The sequence below is a fragment of the Ictidomys tridecemlineatus genome, chromosome 6 (assembly GCF_052094955.1).
Source record: "Ictidomys tridecemlineatus isolate mIctTri1 chromosome 6, mIctTri1.hap1, whole genome shotgun sequence".
Classification (NCBI taxonomy): Eukaryota; Metazoa; Chordata; class Mammalia; order Rodentia; family Sciuridae; genus Ictidomys; species Ictidomys tridecemlineatus.
In genome coordinates, this window is record NC_135482.1 from 160,203,172 (window position 1) to 160,220,999 (window position 17,828).

Here is a 17,828-nt window from a genome sequence, read left to right on the forward strand (position 1 = left end):
GATACTATAAATAAATTCTGCAAGTAATCACCACTAAAAGACATTATAAAGTTAGAGGTGCAGTCCCCCCTCAACAATGAATCCCTGGAAATTATACAGTGAAAGGAAAAATGATAAACATGATCAAATATTAACAATGCCATAAAATTAGCAATTTTCAAAATATTAATGAAAAAAATCTCCTGTGTTCAAAATATCCACCAAGAAACACATACAAAATAAAACTATTCTACAAGAAATGAAGAACATATGAGTATCACTTTAAAACAAGAATCCATTTATTCTTCATTTTTTGTTCTTTGAATATTTCCTACATTAAAATATTATCCATTTTCAGTTTTTTATTTTAATATATTTTTCTTACCTCTTTGAGAATATCAATTGTCCTTTTGTGAAATGTTTTTCAACTATACGTACCACTCCTATATTTCAAAGTTCTTTTTTTTTCTGTTTGTTTTGATTCCATCCATCATGTAAGAAGTTACCCATTAATATTTTAAATTACTTGTAAAAAAAAAGGGGGCATTTTTGCACTAGGGTAGGGCTGGTGAACAGGCAAGTCTTTGTAAAGTTTTAGGGAAAGAACTCGATGGTCATCCTTATCCGAAGTACACATATGAAGACACGAATTGTTGTGAACATACTTTGCATTCAACCAGAAAATAAAATAAGAAGATATTCTATTTAAATCAAAACAGAAAAGAGGAAATTTAAAAAATGGTTACTTTCTGCTCCATCTTTCTAAAGCTTTTGCGCTGTATCTGGAAATAGCCAGATGACTTAATCTCTAAGAATGTGTCTACATCATATTTAAACTATGTTTTTCAAAAGAATTGATGGGAACTCTACTTAGAATGTCCAGCAACCTGTATGTATTGCCATTTAATGAATGAATTTTCTCTCACTAATTATTTAGTTTTCTATATGCTCTCTGTGGACACAGATAGAAAGATAAATAAAAATTATTCCCTCACAGTGATAAAAGGTAATTAAAGGGTTGCTTAATTTTCTACTGCCTTCAGGAAAAAAATCTCATGACCTTGATACAAGATTAATCTTCCGCCTTTTCTCCAGCTTTCCTTTACAGCCCTCCTAGTATATCTAACTAAATTGAGCTGCTTTCTATGATTCCCAAACTCTCTATCATAATTTCAATTCCATTGCAATATATTTTACTTTTCTTCTCCTTTAAAAAAAATATATTCTTGTCTTGGGCATGGTACTGTCCAAAAAGACTTTTGCTAATTTCCTGCCAAGAAGTGTATATATGTATACACACAGAGAGAGAGAGAGAGATGGCAGCTTCCTTGGATCCAAGTAAGGAAAGGGGTATACTTTAACTTTATCTCTTCCTATTATGGTCTCACTCCTGGCCTATCCTAAGCTGTAGGAGTCTTCATTATGGTTCCTGCCTTTTGTATGGTAGGAAAGTGCTGCTGTCCAGGAGCACAAGGTAGAGGAGAAAGCCAAGATGCCTAGGCGGCCTCTGTACCGACTTTTAACTAATCTTCCAAATTCTTGTGCCACCCACACATCAATTTCTAGGGCTACCCAGTGCCTTCAAGTCCTAAAGCAAACGAAGGCAAAAAAACTAAACAAGAAAAGCGAAGAAACACAGCACCAAATTTGACTTGCTCTTTACTGTTCTCAGGACTCAGGCTCAATGCTGTATGTTTTGCTGTGTGTTTTTTAGTCTTCTAATTTGTCTTTAGAATAGGCTTAAACACTATAATCCTCTGCTGACAATTGTCCTATCATTGATTTCCTGCTTTCTTTCAAGTTGACAAGTTTAGGCAAAGGCCATTTTTTCAATTCCATTTTTGGGCTTGACAAAACTTTCTCCAAACAGGATTACAAACAAAGCTTTCATTTTAACACTAGGATAGATGATGAATTATATAACTCATCGGGTCATGATTTAATGTTGGGTATTTAGGTAACACTGTTTCATTTTAATTTGCTTTGTTTCCATGTAAGCACTAAAGTATTCTGTAGCCCAATATTACCTAAATCCTATGTTTCCAATTTTTGTTTACTGAGGATTCACTCTGTGTCAGGCATTTATCATACATTTTCTTATATTAGGATAAGAAAATGAGGTTTTGAGGGCTGGGGATGTGGCTCAAGCGGTAATGTGCTCTCCTGGCATGTGCGGGGCACTGGGTTCGATCCTCAGCACCACATGAAAATAAAATAAAGAAGAAACTAAAAAAATAAATATTGAAAATTCTCTTTTTAAAAAAAGTAAAGAAAATGAGGTTTTGAAAGAATAATTCATTTGTCAAAGATCCCATACAATGTTCAAAAGGGATTTGAAATCTGGTATGACCACTCCGAATTTCATGCTCTTAAACAATATTCTATACTTCTTATGAATAAAAATCATAATTATGTTTGTAAACATAAGTTTCTTTCTATAGTCATTGTGATGTGTTGACTATACGTATAATGCACCAAATAAGTTCAGCATTGTAAAAATTGTAGAGCCATTGAATATGAACCTATTCATGGCATTTGACACCTCAATTTATAGTAGGTATATTCCTGAGTTAATTTACTTTCCTTATATAAGGAAAATTGCCTTAAATATTTTTTCTAAGTTTGCCTTATTTATTTATCATATTGCTCAACAATATGTGCTGAGGATATGGTAACATTCAGCATAATGATCTTAAAGTTTGTCATGAAAGAAGAGAGCTAAAATATTCCTGCTGATGATTTGAAAAGAAATTTCTCAAGGTTAGGCCTTTCCTAGAGAGTGAAAGTTGATATTTCTATTTTTAACCTTAATTTAAAAGTCTATGAACCCCACAATTTTCTTAGTTTTTAGGGATGTCAGTCTCCTTGTATGGCCCAAAAGGTTAATGAAAATACAGTTTCCCTAAAATCACAAACTTGCTGATTTGCTTGTCTTAAGGAGGTGGTTACTGATTTAATTTCAGTTGTATTTGACAATTTCAGATAATGTTGTTATCAATGGAAGCATTACTTCTGGAAAGAATGCAATATCAAGTGGCAGGTTTTCTTTGTTCTGAAATACAATGGATATAAGAAAGGCGGCCCCTACACATGAACCCAGGAGCATCATCTCACGTGAGGACAGACTTCTCTCCAATTCTTGGCTCAGACCAAGCTCCCAGTTCAAGAAGGGCCCTGCACACCTGCAACTGGTACAACTCTGGGCAACTACATTTCCCAGAGACAGCATGACACCATCTAGTCTGTGTTCTCGGTCCTACCTTCCCTTCCCTTTTCTTTCACCTCTCTCTTCCTATTCACATTCCATTGCCTTGTTTCTCAAAATACTCCCTCTTAGGTAACTGTCATCATTCTCCTCAGGCAGTTGGCTGATAAAGACTTAATTAAGCCAGTGGCATGTGGGAGCCAAACTGTACCAGCTTGTGAGAGATAACTGCTCAATATTCAGGAATTTTACAAGCAAACTTTCAACTTTTGGTAGCTGGTCATCAGCCTTGTAGGAAATGCTTATACCCAGGAAATCGGCATTGTTAACACTCCCTTCTGGCCTGTGAGGAGCTGGCTTATCTGCACACCACTGGGTACTACACTGCCCAGGGGACTTGCAGTCTTAGTGGGTACTCTTGAAAACCTTAAAGATTCAAAACGAACTTCCATTTCTGAGATTTCTCTAACAGGGAATATTTTCTAACAGGGGTAAGTGATAAAAATAATAAGAGACATTGCCAAGGGTTACCACATAGGCACACCCCTAGATCACCTTGGTCCAAGTTGGCTCTACAGATACATATCACTAGGAGATATGGCAGGAAAAGGTCAGAAAGGCAATGCCTCTCTGGGTCAAGAAAGATTCCCAAAGATACGTGTACACGTAACCATTATATAAAACAGTTCTGTAACACTGACCTGCTGAGACAGACTGTTTTCCCATTACTGACCAAAACAAAGATGAAGCATGCTTTCCAAGAGAGGACCAGGCTTCTTGTACCACCACAAAGGATGTGGCGGTAACTCAGTCTGTGCACTGAAAAACTAAATTTACTGAATGCCAATTAAAGAATCTAATGATTTCTAAAATGAAAATAGGTCTTAATATTCTACTGAGATCTTCAACAATCAAAACTTCTGGACTAGTGCCTAAAGAAAGGCCACCTTTGTTACCTAAGTTGCACTGAACTGCACTTATTCATAGCCCCGGAATATTTTCTTTAAAAGAGGGAATGGATCAATGGTGCTTAATATAAATTAGTCCTCTTTTCCATGTATTTCTTTCCATGCTTCTCTAAGAATTGATTGTGTGCTAACTCTGTACCAGTCACTGTCATGGCTATACACAAGAACATTTAAGTTGTAGTCCCACATTGGGTTTCAGAAGATTCTGTGCATTTCAAAGATAGATGGTGAAGGAAGTTCTACTGAAAGCCCTCATAGAGATTCTACCAGTAATATACGGAGAAATCACTTTCTGATTTGCTCACTATAATTAGAAAATGACATTTGAAAGTTATAACATTTTACCTTTTTGGTCCCACAATAATAGTCATCAAAAGCCTTTGAAAGTATATGATTTTATTTCTAAGGAAAAATGTGATATAGCTTTATAGCATTCTTGAGAGGAACATAAATGTAACAAATTAAAAATATACTTTATAGGGAATATCATGAAATACAGCAAGAAAAATTTTGGTTTATAATTAACCCATGTTTCTGAAAATATAGAGTCACATTTTAATAAAAAATGGATTTTAAATAATGGGTTCTAGGAACTGCAGTTGTAGCAACACTTGGATTTATTTTTATATTTGTTTACTATTGGAAAAACACACGTTTCTGTCAAAGCACATCAAATTCATGATCACATTTTATATGGAGAGCTCAATAAATATCCTCTTGCAAGCTGTACTCATTTTAAAATATGATCAATAATGGAAAAGATTCCATGAGCTTCTGGAAAAAGGTAAAATAGTGTGTAGATGTCTATTAGGTACATTTGATTTATAGTATTAAAGTCAGAAAAATCCGTATTAATTTTATACTTAGATGACCTGTCTGCTGGTGATAGGGGTCCTTGCAAACAACATTTAGTTGAATTTTGTTTTTTGATACAATCCATTAATCTGTGTCTTTTAACTGAGGATTTGAGGCCAGATGCATTCAGGGTTATTGTGAATATGCGTTTGTAATTTTCTGATATTTTGGTTTGTTTACTACATTTAATTCTGTCTTAATTTTCATTTAGTTGGTTGCTCTTCTCATGGTCATCATCTATTTAGGAGCTTTGGGAGTTATTTTTGAGGTATGTCTTTGTGCAGTTTATCTTTGAATATTCTTTGTAGTACTTCTTCGGTGATCATAAATTCTTTTAGCTTATCCATATCATGTAAAGCAATTCTTTCTACATGGATTTTGAAAGAGCTTTGCTGGATTTAGAAATCTCGACTGACAAATTTTTTCTTTAAGAGTGTTCTTGAATATCTCATTCTAGGCCTTGTTCTTCTTTAGGATCTGAGTTCAGAAGCCACAAGTTAGCCTTTGTGGCTTGCCCCTAACTGAGACTGATGGTTTTCTCTTGCAGCTTTTAGTGCTCTTGCCTTCCTTTCTATGTTAGGTATTTTCATTATCATGTGTAAAAAACCAAAAAGTTGAAACTGAGAGAAAATTTTTAAAAAGGAAATAAAAAGGAAGAAAAGATGATATATATTTATAGCTACCAGGTATTTTATCTTCTCTTTTTGATTTTTGTAAATTAAGAAAAAAGATAAATCAAAAGTTACCAGCCCAAGCTAGGTGAAATCAGAGAAGAGAAAAAAGCAGATCATACAACAAATACCTTTCTGACACCTGGAGCTTCCAAAACCACTAAGAACACTTTCATTAAAATTAATTGTATGAAAATTTATATTAAATTATGTAATGAATATTAATTAATCAGATTTATATTAAATTTTATTTAAATTCATTTCTTTACATTTTATTAAATTAATTTAAATAAAATTTAATAAATTTTTAAATATAAATTATGTTATAATTTAATATAAATTAATTTTATTAAATTAAAAAGCAATACAAATAAAATTTTAAGTGCTACATCAAAAAAATAAATTAAATGTAATAAAACTATTATAAAATTATTAAAATAAATTTAAATTAAAGGTGATAATATTAATTTATATTTAATTATAATATAATTTATATTTAAAAATTTGTTTCATACTAAATTAATTTTAATAAAAATGTTCTTAATGGTTCTAGAAACTACGGGTGTCAGAAGCAATTGCCATATCATCTGCTTTCTCTCCTCTCCAACTTTCACCCAGCTCAAGCTGGAAACTCTTGATTCATCTTTTATCTTAATTTACAAAAATAAAAAAGATTAATTTTAAATACACTTTTTGATAACCCAGAGAAGCGTTTAGATAAACAGTCCAGATTTTAATGATATATTCTTACAAATTAACTTTTCTATTGGAAATGATTGATGTATTAAGACTTTTGGTTTGACTCACACTTAACGAGTAGAAACCATTTTCCTTATGGACATATTTAACACCTAGAAAATTAAATTTTACCTGAAGTGACTTTGTAGCCAATTGAAATAGTTAAATGGATAGGTTTTGATTAAAGAATTTTGATAAAGAGAATCTTAGAATTGAACCACTAAATTTCATATTTGGGCCCTCCAAGTGTAATTTTGTTTTAGTAGTTGGACAATGTTGAACAAAAAGTCCTGATAAAGAACTATTAAGCCTAGTTTGTTCATCTGGTCTCAAGGGACACTTTTGGATCTTCTCACTCAAAATGGCTATATTTAACACCTAGAAAATTGAATTTAACCTGAAGTGACATTGTGGCCAAATGAAATAGTTAAATGGATACTAACAAATAATCCTTGTCCGTGTCTTTCTGTTGGATAATTTGAGTGAGTTTCTCAACCTCATCTTTAGAAAGCTGAGTCATCTGTTTGGTTAAAGATATATTCTTTGAATTACAAAGCTGAATATCAAGTATTCGTTCTTTGATTCTTTTCACAAATTTTTCCATTTTGGCTTTACATATGGCATGGTTTTCACTCCCATTTTCTATATTAAGGCTTTTCACTTTTGTTTCTGGAAAAGTACCAGAATTCTCTGTTTGAATGTCCTGTCTCTCTTCATGCCCCTGGGCTTTTATTTGTTCGATGGTTTTCTGCAAATTCTTAATTTCCTTGTCTTTTTTAAAAAACAGTTGGGTATGTGCTGCCTTCATCTGCTCATACTGGTATTTAAATTTATCCATTTCCTCCTTCTGCTCCTGTAGAGACTGAAGTAGTTGTATTTGACTCTGGTTTTGATCTTCAATGACCTTTTGATGATGTGTAACTTCCTCTTCCAGATGATTCTTGATGATATTCAGTTGAGATACCTCAGATTCTAGTTCTGTGATACTATCGAGGGTTTGAGGCTCTGCCACAGCTCCAAGTGGATTCCGCTGTTCCCTAAGTCTTTCCAATTCTTCTTGCAGATGTCTGTTTTCTTCTTTCATGGAGCTAAGACTTCTGTCTTTTGCCTCTATGGTCTGCCTTAAAGTTTCATCTTGTTTTAAGGCCTGAGAACACTTATCTAAATCCTTTTGCAATTCTGAACTTTCTTGTTTGAGTTGACCAATAAAAAATTCTTTCTCATTTACAAGTTGCATCAATTGCTTCTGTTCTTCTAAACAAGATGCCAACATTTCCTTAGTTTCTTTTTGATCAGTAGCCATTTGCTCAATATTCTTCTTGAGTCCTGCTATTTCAAAGTCTTTCTCTTGACTGAGTTGCACTACACGCTCCTGTTCCAGCTGTAAGGCAGAGGTACTCCAATTACATGCATTTGAGAGTTCCTGAATAGTCTGCCTGTAATTGTTTGCCTCTTCCAACAGTCTCTTTTTGGCCTGACACAGTTCTACTTGTATCTGTTCTTTCTCTCTTTTCAGAGTCTCCATAATAGTGTCTTTTTCTAGAGAAATTTGGTTGTTACCAGCAATAGATTCTTCCAACTGATGCCTTACATCTTCACATGCTGAAATCAACTTGTCATTTTCCGTTTTCAGATCAAGAGCAACTTTCTTTAAATTTTCATTGAGCTCTTCTACTTCTGCAAGATTTTGCTTCAAGTTAATAATTTCGACTTCCCCTTCTTTAAGCAAGTCATCCTTAAAATTAGAGTCTTCATTAACAGCACATCTTAACTCGTTCTGAACTCTACATAGTTCCTCTTCCTTTTGGCTAATGTATTCCTTAAGTTCCAGGTTTTCCTGCTGGATGTTTAAACTACTTTTTTGTGACTGACGTAGCTGACCTACTAAATCTTTGACTTTAACTTCAAGCTTCTGCTTGGTTAAAAGCAAATCACAGAGGCTCAGTGCACTCTGAGTTAACTTTTCTTTCTGTACATGCAACTCTTTAATTATGCCCATTTTATCCTTCTCAAGTTGATGAACTCTCTCTTTTTTATCATCCAGATCTTGTTTCAACTTCTTGATTAGACCATCTCCTTCATTTTGCTGTTTTGATAGCTCATCTATTATCAAATTCATGTGCTTTGGGGCTTCCCGGTGTTCATTGTACAAATATTGTAACTCAGCTATCAGCATTTGCTTTTCGTTAATACTCTCATACAGCTCTTGCTCCTTAGCCTCCAAGTTCAGTGTTAAGTCATGTATTTGTACATTCAAATTCATGTCTGTTGAAGCCACACTTCTAATGACTTCATATTCCCAGCTCAGTTTGCAAAGTGATATCTGAAGTTCTTCCTTTTCTTGACTCAATAATGACTTCTCTTTTTCTAAAACTTGGACATGCATTTGAAGTTTCAGATTGTCTTCAGCAAGGCTGGTATCCTGTCTTAAACTAGTCAGTCTCATTCTTTCAGCATCAGACAGGGCTTGTTGGAGTCTGAGCCCTTCTCCCACTGATGAACTCTGTGGAGAAATTGTTCCCTTTTCCGCAGCAGGATCACTCTGCTCCATCACAGAAGGCTGCAATTTACTACGTTGCACTTTCAAGTTTTCACACTCTTCAGTTATTTGTCTCTTTTCCACACTGAGCTGCTCCTTTTCTCTCTTCAGGACATCTCTGTCGTGTTCTGCAGAAGATAATTTTTTCTTTATGACTTTGATTGTATCCTCAAGTTCTTTGATTCTTCTTGTGGACTCTAGTTTTTCAGTTTGTAGAACCTGAATAGTGTTTTGCATCTCCCAGACTTGAGACTGATCAGTGACTGTAACTCCTGAGTCACCTTGGTGTAACAGCTTTTCAAGTTCTGCGATCCGTCCTTCATAGTCATTTGACTCCTGTTGATGCTGGTGATTTAACTCTGCCAGTTTCTGTTGATGTTCCTTCTGCAAAATGGACATTTCATGTTGGTGATGATCCATGTCCTGACTTCGGTTTTGTTCCAGTACCTTAATTGTATGGTGTAGTTTTCTGATTTCATTTTGATGTGAATCATTTGTTCCTTGTACCTGCGTGTTACACCTCCAATGGCCAACTTCACAAGGTGCGCTGGTTGCTGGTACACCACCCGCTCCTGAAGGTACTGATTGAGCAGTTGACTGCAGGCTCAAAATCTGCTCCTGTAGTGCCATCTGGCTTGCTTGAAGATGGCTGATGTCTACCTGTTTCTGTTGCAGCTGATTTTGGTAACTTGTAGATTGAAGGTTTATTTGAAGCTGTGATGCTTCATCCTTTTTTTCCAGATCAGTACAATACTTTTTAAGTCTTGTATTTTCTGATCTCAACCTTGATTCTGTGGTTTCAGTTTTTTTTCCTCGACAACGAAGGGAACTGTCTTCCACAGCTTTGGAGACCTCCACAGGCATATCTATGGTGCAGCTGGAGACTTGGCCAGTGGGGGAAGCCAAGCTGCCTCCCACCTGACCCAAGGACTGGCCCCAGCCGAAGCCTAGGCCTCTAAACCACGAAAACATTGCTAGAGCTTCAGAGAGCCCTCAGCTCTGCTCCAAAAACCGCTCTATGACCATCCACCTTCTAGCTGAATGTCCTGGACCGTTGCAGGGATCAATTATGACCAAAGCATTCAGAATTCTGGGGAGTGCAGGGTTCCTGCCACCTTGGAACTCTGCCTTAAAGGTAGAGGCCTGGCCTGGACTTTGACTAGAAACTTGCCACCAAGGGCTCAGTCACCCCCGAGGGGCCTCTGCTCCCTCCCTGGACTTTCAGCCCTCTGGTTGGGTGACTTCTCCCTCAGAGTTAGTGACTTCCCCAGCTCCAGCTGGTCCTGCCACCTCCATGCTGGCTGCCAGAACACCCCCATATGAGACATTTTACCCTGTCTTGGAGGCCTGAAGTTGAAGTTCTGTCCTCAAGGACTCAAGTTTTCTATGAAATCTAATCTTTTGGTGATGGTTTCCAGTGGAATTTTCTTTCTTTCTTTCTTTTTTTAAATATATGACAGTGGAATGCATTACAATTCTTATTACACACACAGAGCACCAGTTTCAACATCTCTGGTTTTATACAAAGTTTTTGCACACCAATTCATGTCTTCATACATGTACTTTGTATAATAATGATCATCACATTCCACCATCATTTATAATCCCACGCCCCCTTCCTTCTTTTCCCACCCTCTCTGGCCAATCTAGAGTTCCTTTATTCCTCCCATGCTCCCTCTCCCTATCCCACTATGAATCAGCCTCCTTATATCAAAGGAAACATTTGGCATTTGTTTTGGGGGGGATTGGCTAACTTCACTTAGCATTATCTTCTCTAATTCCATCCATTTACCTGCAAATGCCATGATTTATTCTCCTTTATTGCTGAGTAATATTCCATTGTGTATATATGTCACATTTTTTAAAAATCCATTCATCCATTTAAGGGCATCTAGGTTGGTTCCACAGTTGAACTATTGTGATGTGTGATTTGTGTCTTTCATTTTCATGAGTTCTGACTGGTTTCTTTTCAATATTTCTATTTCTTTATTGAAGTGGTCTTTTATCTCCAATATTAGCTTTCTTCATTCATTGCTTAGATCTTCTTTTAGTTTAACATTTTAATAATCATTTTTATAACCTTTGAAATTTCATCTACTTCCATATCTGTGGGATCCTTTGTTGGGAGATTCTGAATTTTGGAGGCGATTTCTTGGCCTATTTCCTCATGTTTTCAGAAGTCTTGGTTGGACTTGTGCATCAGTTTAGATGGATTCTCCTTCCTCTTTTAAGTCCTCTTGTGGATAGTTATCTTTTTTGCTTTATGAGTAGATATCCAATGTGCAACCTGAGATGCCCCTCTGATTGTTCCTCCTTGAGACTTGTTTTTTTGTTTTTGATTTTGGTTTTGGATTTTTGGTTTGAGAGTTTTGTTTCCCCAATTCTCTGCCCTTAAAGTAATGTGAAGGCTCAGGTGGGGCTAGATCATCATGTGTGGAGTAAGATTTGCTGTTACTTACTTGGCAGAGTTGTGAGTATTGCTCCACAGTGAGATCTCGACTCTATGATCTTGAAATGTCCTGATCACTTTCCAGTCCCTCTTATAGGAAGTGGGAGTCAGGAATAGCACTACTGTTAGCAACAGAAGTACAGTTTCTGCTGTCCACTTTGACATCTATAGCAATAATTGCCACCTATATAGGAATGTTGAGGTGAGCATCAGTACCATCAATACCAAAAATAAAAAATCATGAACTCAATCAAGAATTAAACAGCAGGTGTCTACTATGTTGTGTATTCTATCAATAATCACAACAACATGAATGGGGTATGAGTTACATTAACTATCTAATTCTATTAGACAGTTAAATTAAAGTTTCTTAAGTAAAGAGAAAATAGGGTAGGAAAGCAACAAAAGTTTGAAATATGTTAAGTAAACAAAAGAGAGTCAGGAGATAGGTAGCTGATGTTGACTATAAAGAAGGAATTACAAAAACAATTAACTAAAAGTAATTAAAAGACAAAAGATGAGAGGGAGCATGAAAATTTGGTATTGGGGTGGAGAGAAACTAAAGAAGTGGATTAAGGACATAAACCAATATAGAAACAAACAAGCAAATGTAAGATCAAAACAGTTCAAACCTATATATAATTATATCCTACCTAAGTCAAAACAAGGCTAAATCATAAACAGATGCAAAAGAAAGCAATTAAATGAAAGTAAAATTACATAAATGTATATTTTTTCTAACCTATCCACACAGTGAGGATACACACACACATACACACACACACACACACACACACACACACACACACCCCTCAAAAATTGCAGAATAAAAAGAAATAACAAATAAATAAAATATAATAATTAGCCAACCACAGGAATATGGTTTATTTATCCCAGGTTATTAAGGAAAATGTGTATTATATGGTATAAACTATGTAATTTCTAATACACACATCACAATTTAGGCAAATAAGTTCAAGAACTCTAAACTCTGAAAGTTCATGCATTCTTTGAACCTGAATTTAAAATATAGCACTCTTCATTAGGGTAGGCACTAGATTGACACAAATAAAATATGAAAGTCAAGTATAAATACATATGGAAAAAGAATTTATAAAAATACATATAACCAATAGTATGAACTCATTGAATGAGTTAAGAGAAAAAATAGATTATGAAACATCATAAATAATATATCTAATTATGTTTTTGACAAAGTAGCTATGTTTGAGTTTCAAGGAGCTGGAAATATTTAGCCATGACCAAATCAAGCACTGTTTTCTCTGGGCTGATTATTCCCAGTTCTTCTCTCATAACTTATGTGGCTTCAGTTCAAGCACTTTCACCATCCTACTCACATCTCTTTGGATATATTCTGCCTTAACATAATCCTATAGAAGATGAATAATAAAAAAATGATAGTTGAAGAATAGCCCAATTGGCTACTTGTAATGGGGATGCCACTTTGTAATAATGCAGCCTGAATTGAGAAGTGCTTTGTACTGTAGTCATATTGTATTGCTCACTCATATTAAACTCATTCTACTAATCTGAAAGATCACATTGGCATACACAGGTACACTCCAGCGCATGCTGGAACATGGAACTCTTACTGCCATTTCATAACATATTCCTTACTTTCTCATCCTGGACCTTATGGAATAGTGAATAGAATATGACACTGAGAATAAAATTTGGTTTAGGATAGTGAATATTTTAAGTTGAAACTTAATATGTTCTACATGTGAAAATAAATTTTGAGGATATTTTCATTATCATGTATGTTCTTTCTACAACATCTTCAAAAACAGAGAGTATATTCTTCAAAAAGACAAATTATACTTAGGAGGCTGAGTCAGTAGGAGTTCATGTTCCAGAAAAAAAGTAAAAAGGAAAATGGAGATGGGAATGTAGCTTACTAGTAGAGCATTCTTGGGTTCTATCATTAGTACCACAAACCACCATCGCACAACAACAAAAAACAACTGAAGAAAAAAGCATAATTCTAAGAGTTTGTATTTATTGAGACTTTACAGTGAGTCACAGTAACACTGTGACGTAGATCACAAATGTATTTTAGAGATTATTTATATTACTTAGATTAATAAATAATTTAGATTATTTTAGGAACTGATTACTTGCTGTGATTCTGACATAAAGAATTTTTTAAATTTATTTTTTATTTTTTTAATTTGTTCTAAGCAGTTATACATGACAGTAGAATGCATTTTGAACATCACACATAAGTGGAGTATAACTTCTCGTTCTTCTGGTTGTACATTATGTAGAATTATACAAGACATGTAATCATATATGCACATATGGTAATAATGTCTGATTCGTTCTACTATCCTTCCTATCTCACCTCGCTCACCTCTGTTCAATCCAAAGTTCCTCTGTGCTTCCCTACCCTACTCCCTTATTGTGGGTTAGCATCCACATATCAGAAAACATTCAGCTTTTTGTTCCGTGGAATTGGCTTATTTCACTTACTATGATATGGTCCAGCTCCATCTATTTACTAGCAAATGCCATAATTTCATTTTTGTTTAAGGCTGAATAAACAAGATTTTATTCTTATATATACCACATTTTCTAGATCCATTCATCTACTGAAGGACATCTAGGTTGTTTCCATAATATAGCTATTGTGAATTGTGCTGCTATAAAATTGATGTGGCTGTATCCCTGTAGTATGCTGATTTTAAGTCCTTTGGGTATAGACCAAGGAGAGGGATAGCTCGGGCAAATGGTGGTTTCACTCTCAATTTTTCAAAAATCTCCATACTGTTTTTCATATTCGCTGCAGCAATTTGCAGTCCTGCCAGCAATATATTAGTGTACTTTTCCCCCACAACCTCAACAACACTTATTGTTTGTATGCATAATAGTTGACATTCTGACTGGAGTGAGATGAAGTCATAGAGTGGTTTTGATTTGCATTTCTCTAATTGCTGGTGATGATGAACATTTTTTCATATATTTGTTGATTGATAGTATATCATTTTCTGAGAAGTGTCTCTTCAGGTCCTTGGCCTATTTGTTGATCAGGTTATTTGGGATTTTTTTGGTGTTTAGCTTTTTGAGTTCTTTACATACCCTAGAGATTACTGTTCTATCTGATGTTTGAAGGGTAAAGATTTGCTTCCAAGATGTAGGCTGTCTATTCATCTTACAGATTGGTTTTTTTTGCTGAGAAGCAATTTTAGTTTGAGTCCATCCCATTTATTGATACATGATTGTAATTCTTGTGCTATAGGAGTCTTATTAAGAAGTTGGGGCCTAATCCCACATTATAAAGATTAGGGCCTATTGATAGAGGGGGGGGGGCATTCATTTCATTTTGTTGCATATGGATTTCCAGTTTTCCTAGCACCATTTGTTGAAGAGGCTATCTTTTCTCCAGTGCATGTCCTTGGCACCTTTTTATAAGAAAGGAAAGCTCATAGATGTAGACATGTTCATTATTACACAACTAATCATTGGTTGGAAAATAATCAAAGCTCTGTCTCACCCAATCTGTATTTCTTTCTTCCTGTCTGTTTTTGTTATTGAAATGCAGAATATAAATGTCCAAAGAGGCCACAGATTCATCAAAGTGATTTATTTTTCTATACCACCTAGAGAATAGTAGATAGGAAAGAAGGAAAGAGGAAAGGAAGGAAGGAAGGAAGGAAAGAAGGAAGGAAGGAAGGAAGGAAGGAAGGAAGGAAGGAAGGAAGGGAGAGAGGGAGGGAGAGAAAGGAAACAGTCTTGGACATTAGTTTTCCCACCACTGGAGGATTAGTGTTTGGGCCATGGCGTGGGGAAAGTATGCAGTTGGAGACTTGGATGTATGTTTGTGGGCAAAAGCCTGGGGAGCCAGCTGCTTCCTGCAGCCCCTGCCATGGGGCCTACACTACCCCTTGCTTCTGGAGCCATGATAGTCTAAACACCAAGAGAATTCACCTTTGTGAGGAAAGGGCTAAAACAATGTTGTTGCCAGACAGAGCACTTTTTTCATTGATTTTTTTAAAAAATGACAGCGGAAAGCTTTACAATTCTCATTACATGTGTACAGCACAATTTTTCATATCTCTGGTTGTATATAAAGTATGTTGACACCAATTCGTGTCTTTATACATGTAATTTGGATGACGATGTCTATCACATTCCACCATCCTTGCTAATCCCCTTCCTCCTCCTTTACCCTCCCACCCTTCTGCCTTATCTAGAATTCACCAATTCCTCTCATGCTCCCCCTCCCTACCTCATTATGAGTCAGCCTCCTTATATCAGAGAAAACATTTGGCAGTTGATTTTTTGGGATTGGCTAACTTCACTTAGCATTATCTTCTCCAATGCCATGCATTTACCTGCAAATGCCATGATTTTATTCTCTTTTATTGCTGAGTAAAATTCCATTGTGTATATATGGCACTTTTTTTTTTTAATCCATTTATCCACTGGGGGGCATCTAGGTTGCCTGCACAGTTTAGCTATTGTGAATTGTGCTGACATAAACACTGATGTGGCTTTGGCCCTGTAGTATGCTGATTTTAAGTCTTTTGGGTATAAATCAAGCAGAAAGAGACTTGGGTCAAATGGTGGTTCCATTTCCAGATTTCCAAGGAATCTCCATACTGCTTTCCAAATTGACTGCACCAATTTGCAGTCCCACCAGCAATGTATGAGTGTACCTTTTCCCCCACATTCTTGACAACTCTTGTTGTTGTTTGTCTTCATAATAGCTGCTATTCTGACTGGAGTGAGAAGATATCTTAGAGTAGTTTTGATTTGCATTTCTTTAATTGTTAGAGATGATGAACATTTTTTCATATATTTGTTGATTGATAGTATATCCTCTTCTGAGAAGCGTCTCTTCAGGTCCTTGGCCCATTTGTTGACTGGGTTATTTGTTTATTTGCTGTTTAGCTTTTTGTGTTCTTTATATATCTTAGAGATTAGTGCTCTATCTGATGTGGGGGGGGGTAAAAATTTGCTCCCAGGGTGTAGGCTGTCTATTCGTCTTATAGATTGTTTCTTTTGCTGAGAGAAAAATTTTTAGTTTGATTTCATCCCATTAATTGATTCTTGGTTTTAATTTTTGTGCTATAGGAGTTTTATTAAGGAAGTTGGGGCCTAATCCCACATGATGCAGATTAGGGACTACTTTTTCTTGCATTAGACATAGAATCTCTGGTTTAATTCCTGGATCATGATCCACTTTGAGTTGAGTTTTATGCATGGTGAGAGATAGAGGTTTCATCTCATTTTTTTTTTTTTTTTGCATATGGATTTCCAGTTTTTCCATCACCATTAGTTGAAGATGCTATTTTTTCTCCAATGCTGTTTTTAGCCACTTTGACTAATATAAGATAATTGTTGTTTGGGGGGGTCAGTCTCTGTGTCCTCTATTCTATATCATTGGTTTACCAGTCTGTTTTGGTGTTGTTTTTGTTACTATTGCTCTGTAGTATAGTTTCAGGTCTGGTATAGTGATGCCACCTGCTTCACTCTTCCTGTTAAGAGTTGCTTTAGATATTCGGGGTCTCTTATTTTTCCAGATGAATTTCATGATTGCTTTTTCTATTTCTATGAGGAATGCCATTGGATTTTGATCAGAATTGCATTAAATCTGTATAGTGTTTTTGGTAGTATGGTCATTTTGATAATATTAATTCTGCCTATCCAAGAGCAAGATAGATCTTTCCATCTTCTAAGGTCTTCTTTAAGTTCTTTCTTTAAGGTTCTGTAGTCTTCATTATATAGATCTTTCATCTCTTTTGGTAAGTTGATTCCCATGTATCTGCACCAATGTAGACTATAAGATTATAGTGCTAAACACATAAATATTAGCATATTAAAACTTATGGAAGGTCCTAGGCCTTCAGTGAAATTGACTCTATTTTACTCCCACCTCAAATTATACTTTAAATATACAAAGGAAAAGTTATATTCTTTAAGCTCCCTTTCAAGGTTATTATGCGCATTTACCAATTATATGAAAAAATCAGATGCCAACTGGTTAGCAAAAGTCAAGTGAATCTAAGGTTAATTTTTATCTATAACTTCCATGTATTAATCTACATTGAAATAGTTATATTTTAAATCTAAAAATTTACCTATGCATCTATATATTTATACATAAAGAAATCAAAGGACACATCAGATGTCCGCTGATTGACAGGTAGTGAGGTCTGTAATATTCTATTGGAAATAACACTCTTTGAAGCCATCACTTCTTTCCCTCAATTGTTGGGACCAGCTTTTTCAAAACATACTTTAAACGATATTATGAAGAATGTGGAAAATACAAGTGTCATGGTTTAGACATGAGATGTCCCCCAAAAGCTCATGTATAAGACAATGCAAGAACCACCAGAGTGAAATGATTAGATTATGAGAGTTATAACCTAATCAGTGGACTAATCAACTGATGTGA

At 35.3% G+C, this 17,828-nt stretch overlaps 1 pseudogene across 5 annotated transcripts in view; it reads right to left on the minus strand.

The window, feature by feature from the left end:
* Positions 1 to 6,068: 6,068 nt before the first annotated feature.
* Positions 6,069 to 17,828, minus strand: part of LOC120888454 (thyroid receptor-interacting protein 11 pseudogene) — a 45,409-nt pseudogene continuing 33,649 nt past the window's right edge. For all 5 annotated transcript variants that reach the window (XR_013423364.1, XR_013423363.1, XR_013423362.1 and 2 more), the window contains one exon: positions 6,069 to 17,192. The product of XR_013423364.1 is annotated as a thyroid receptor-interacting protein 11 pseudogene, transcript variant X5 (transcript). The remainder of the gene's footprint in view (positions 17,193 to 17,828) is intronic.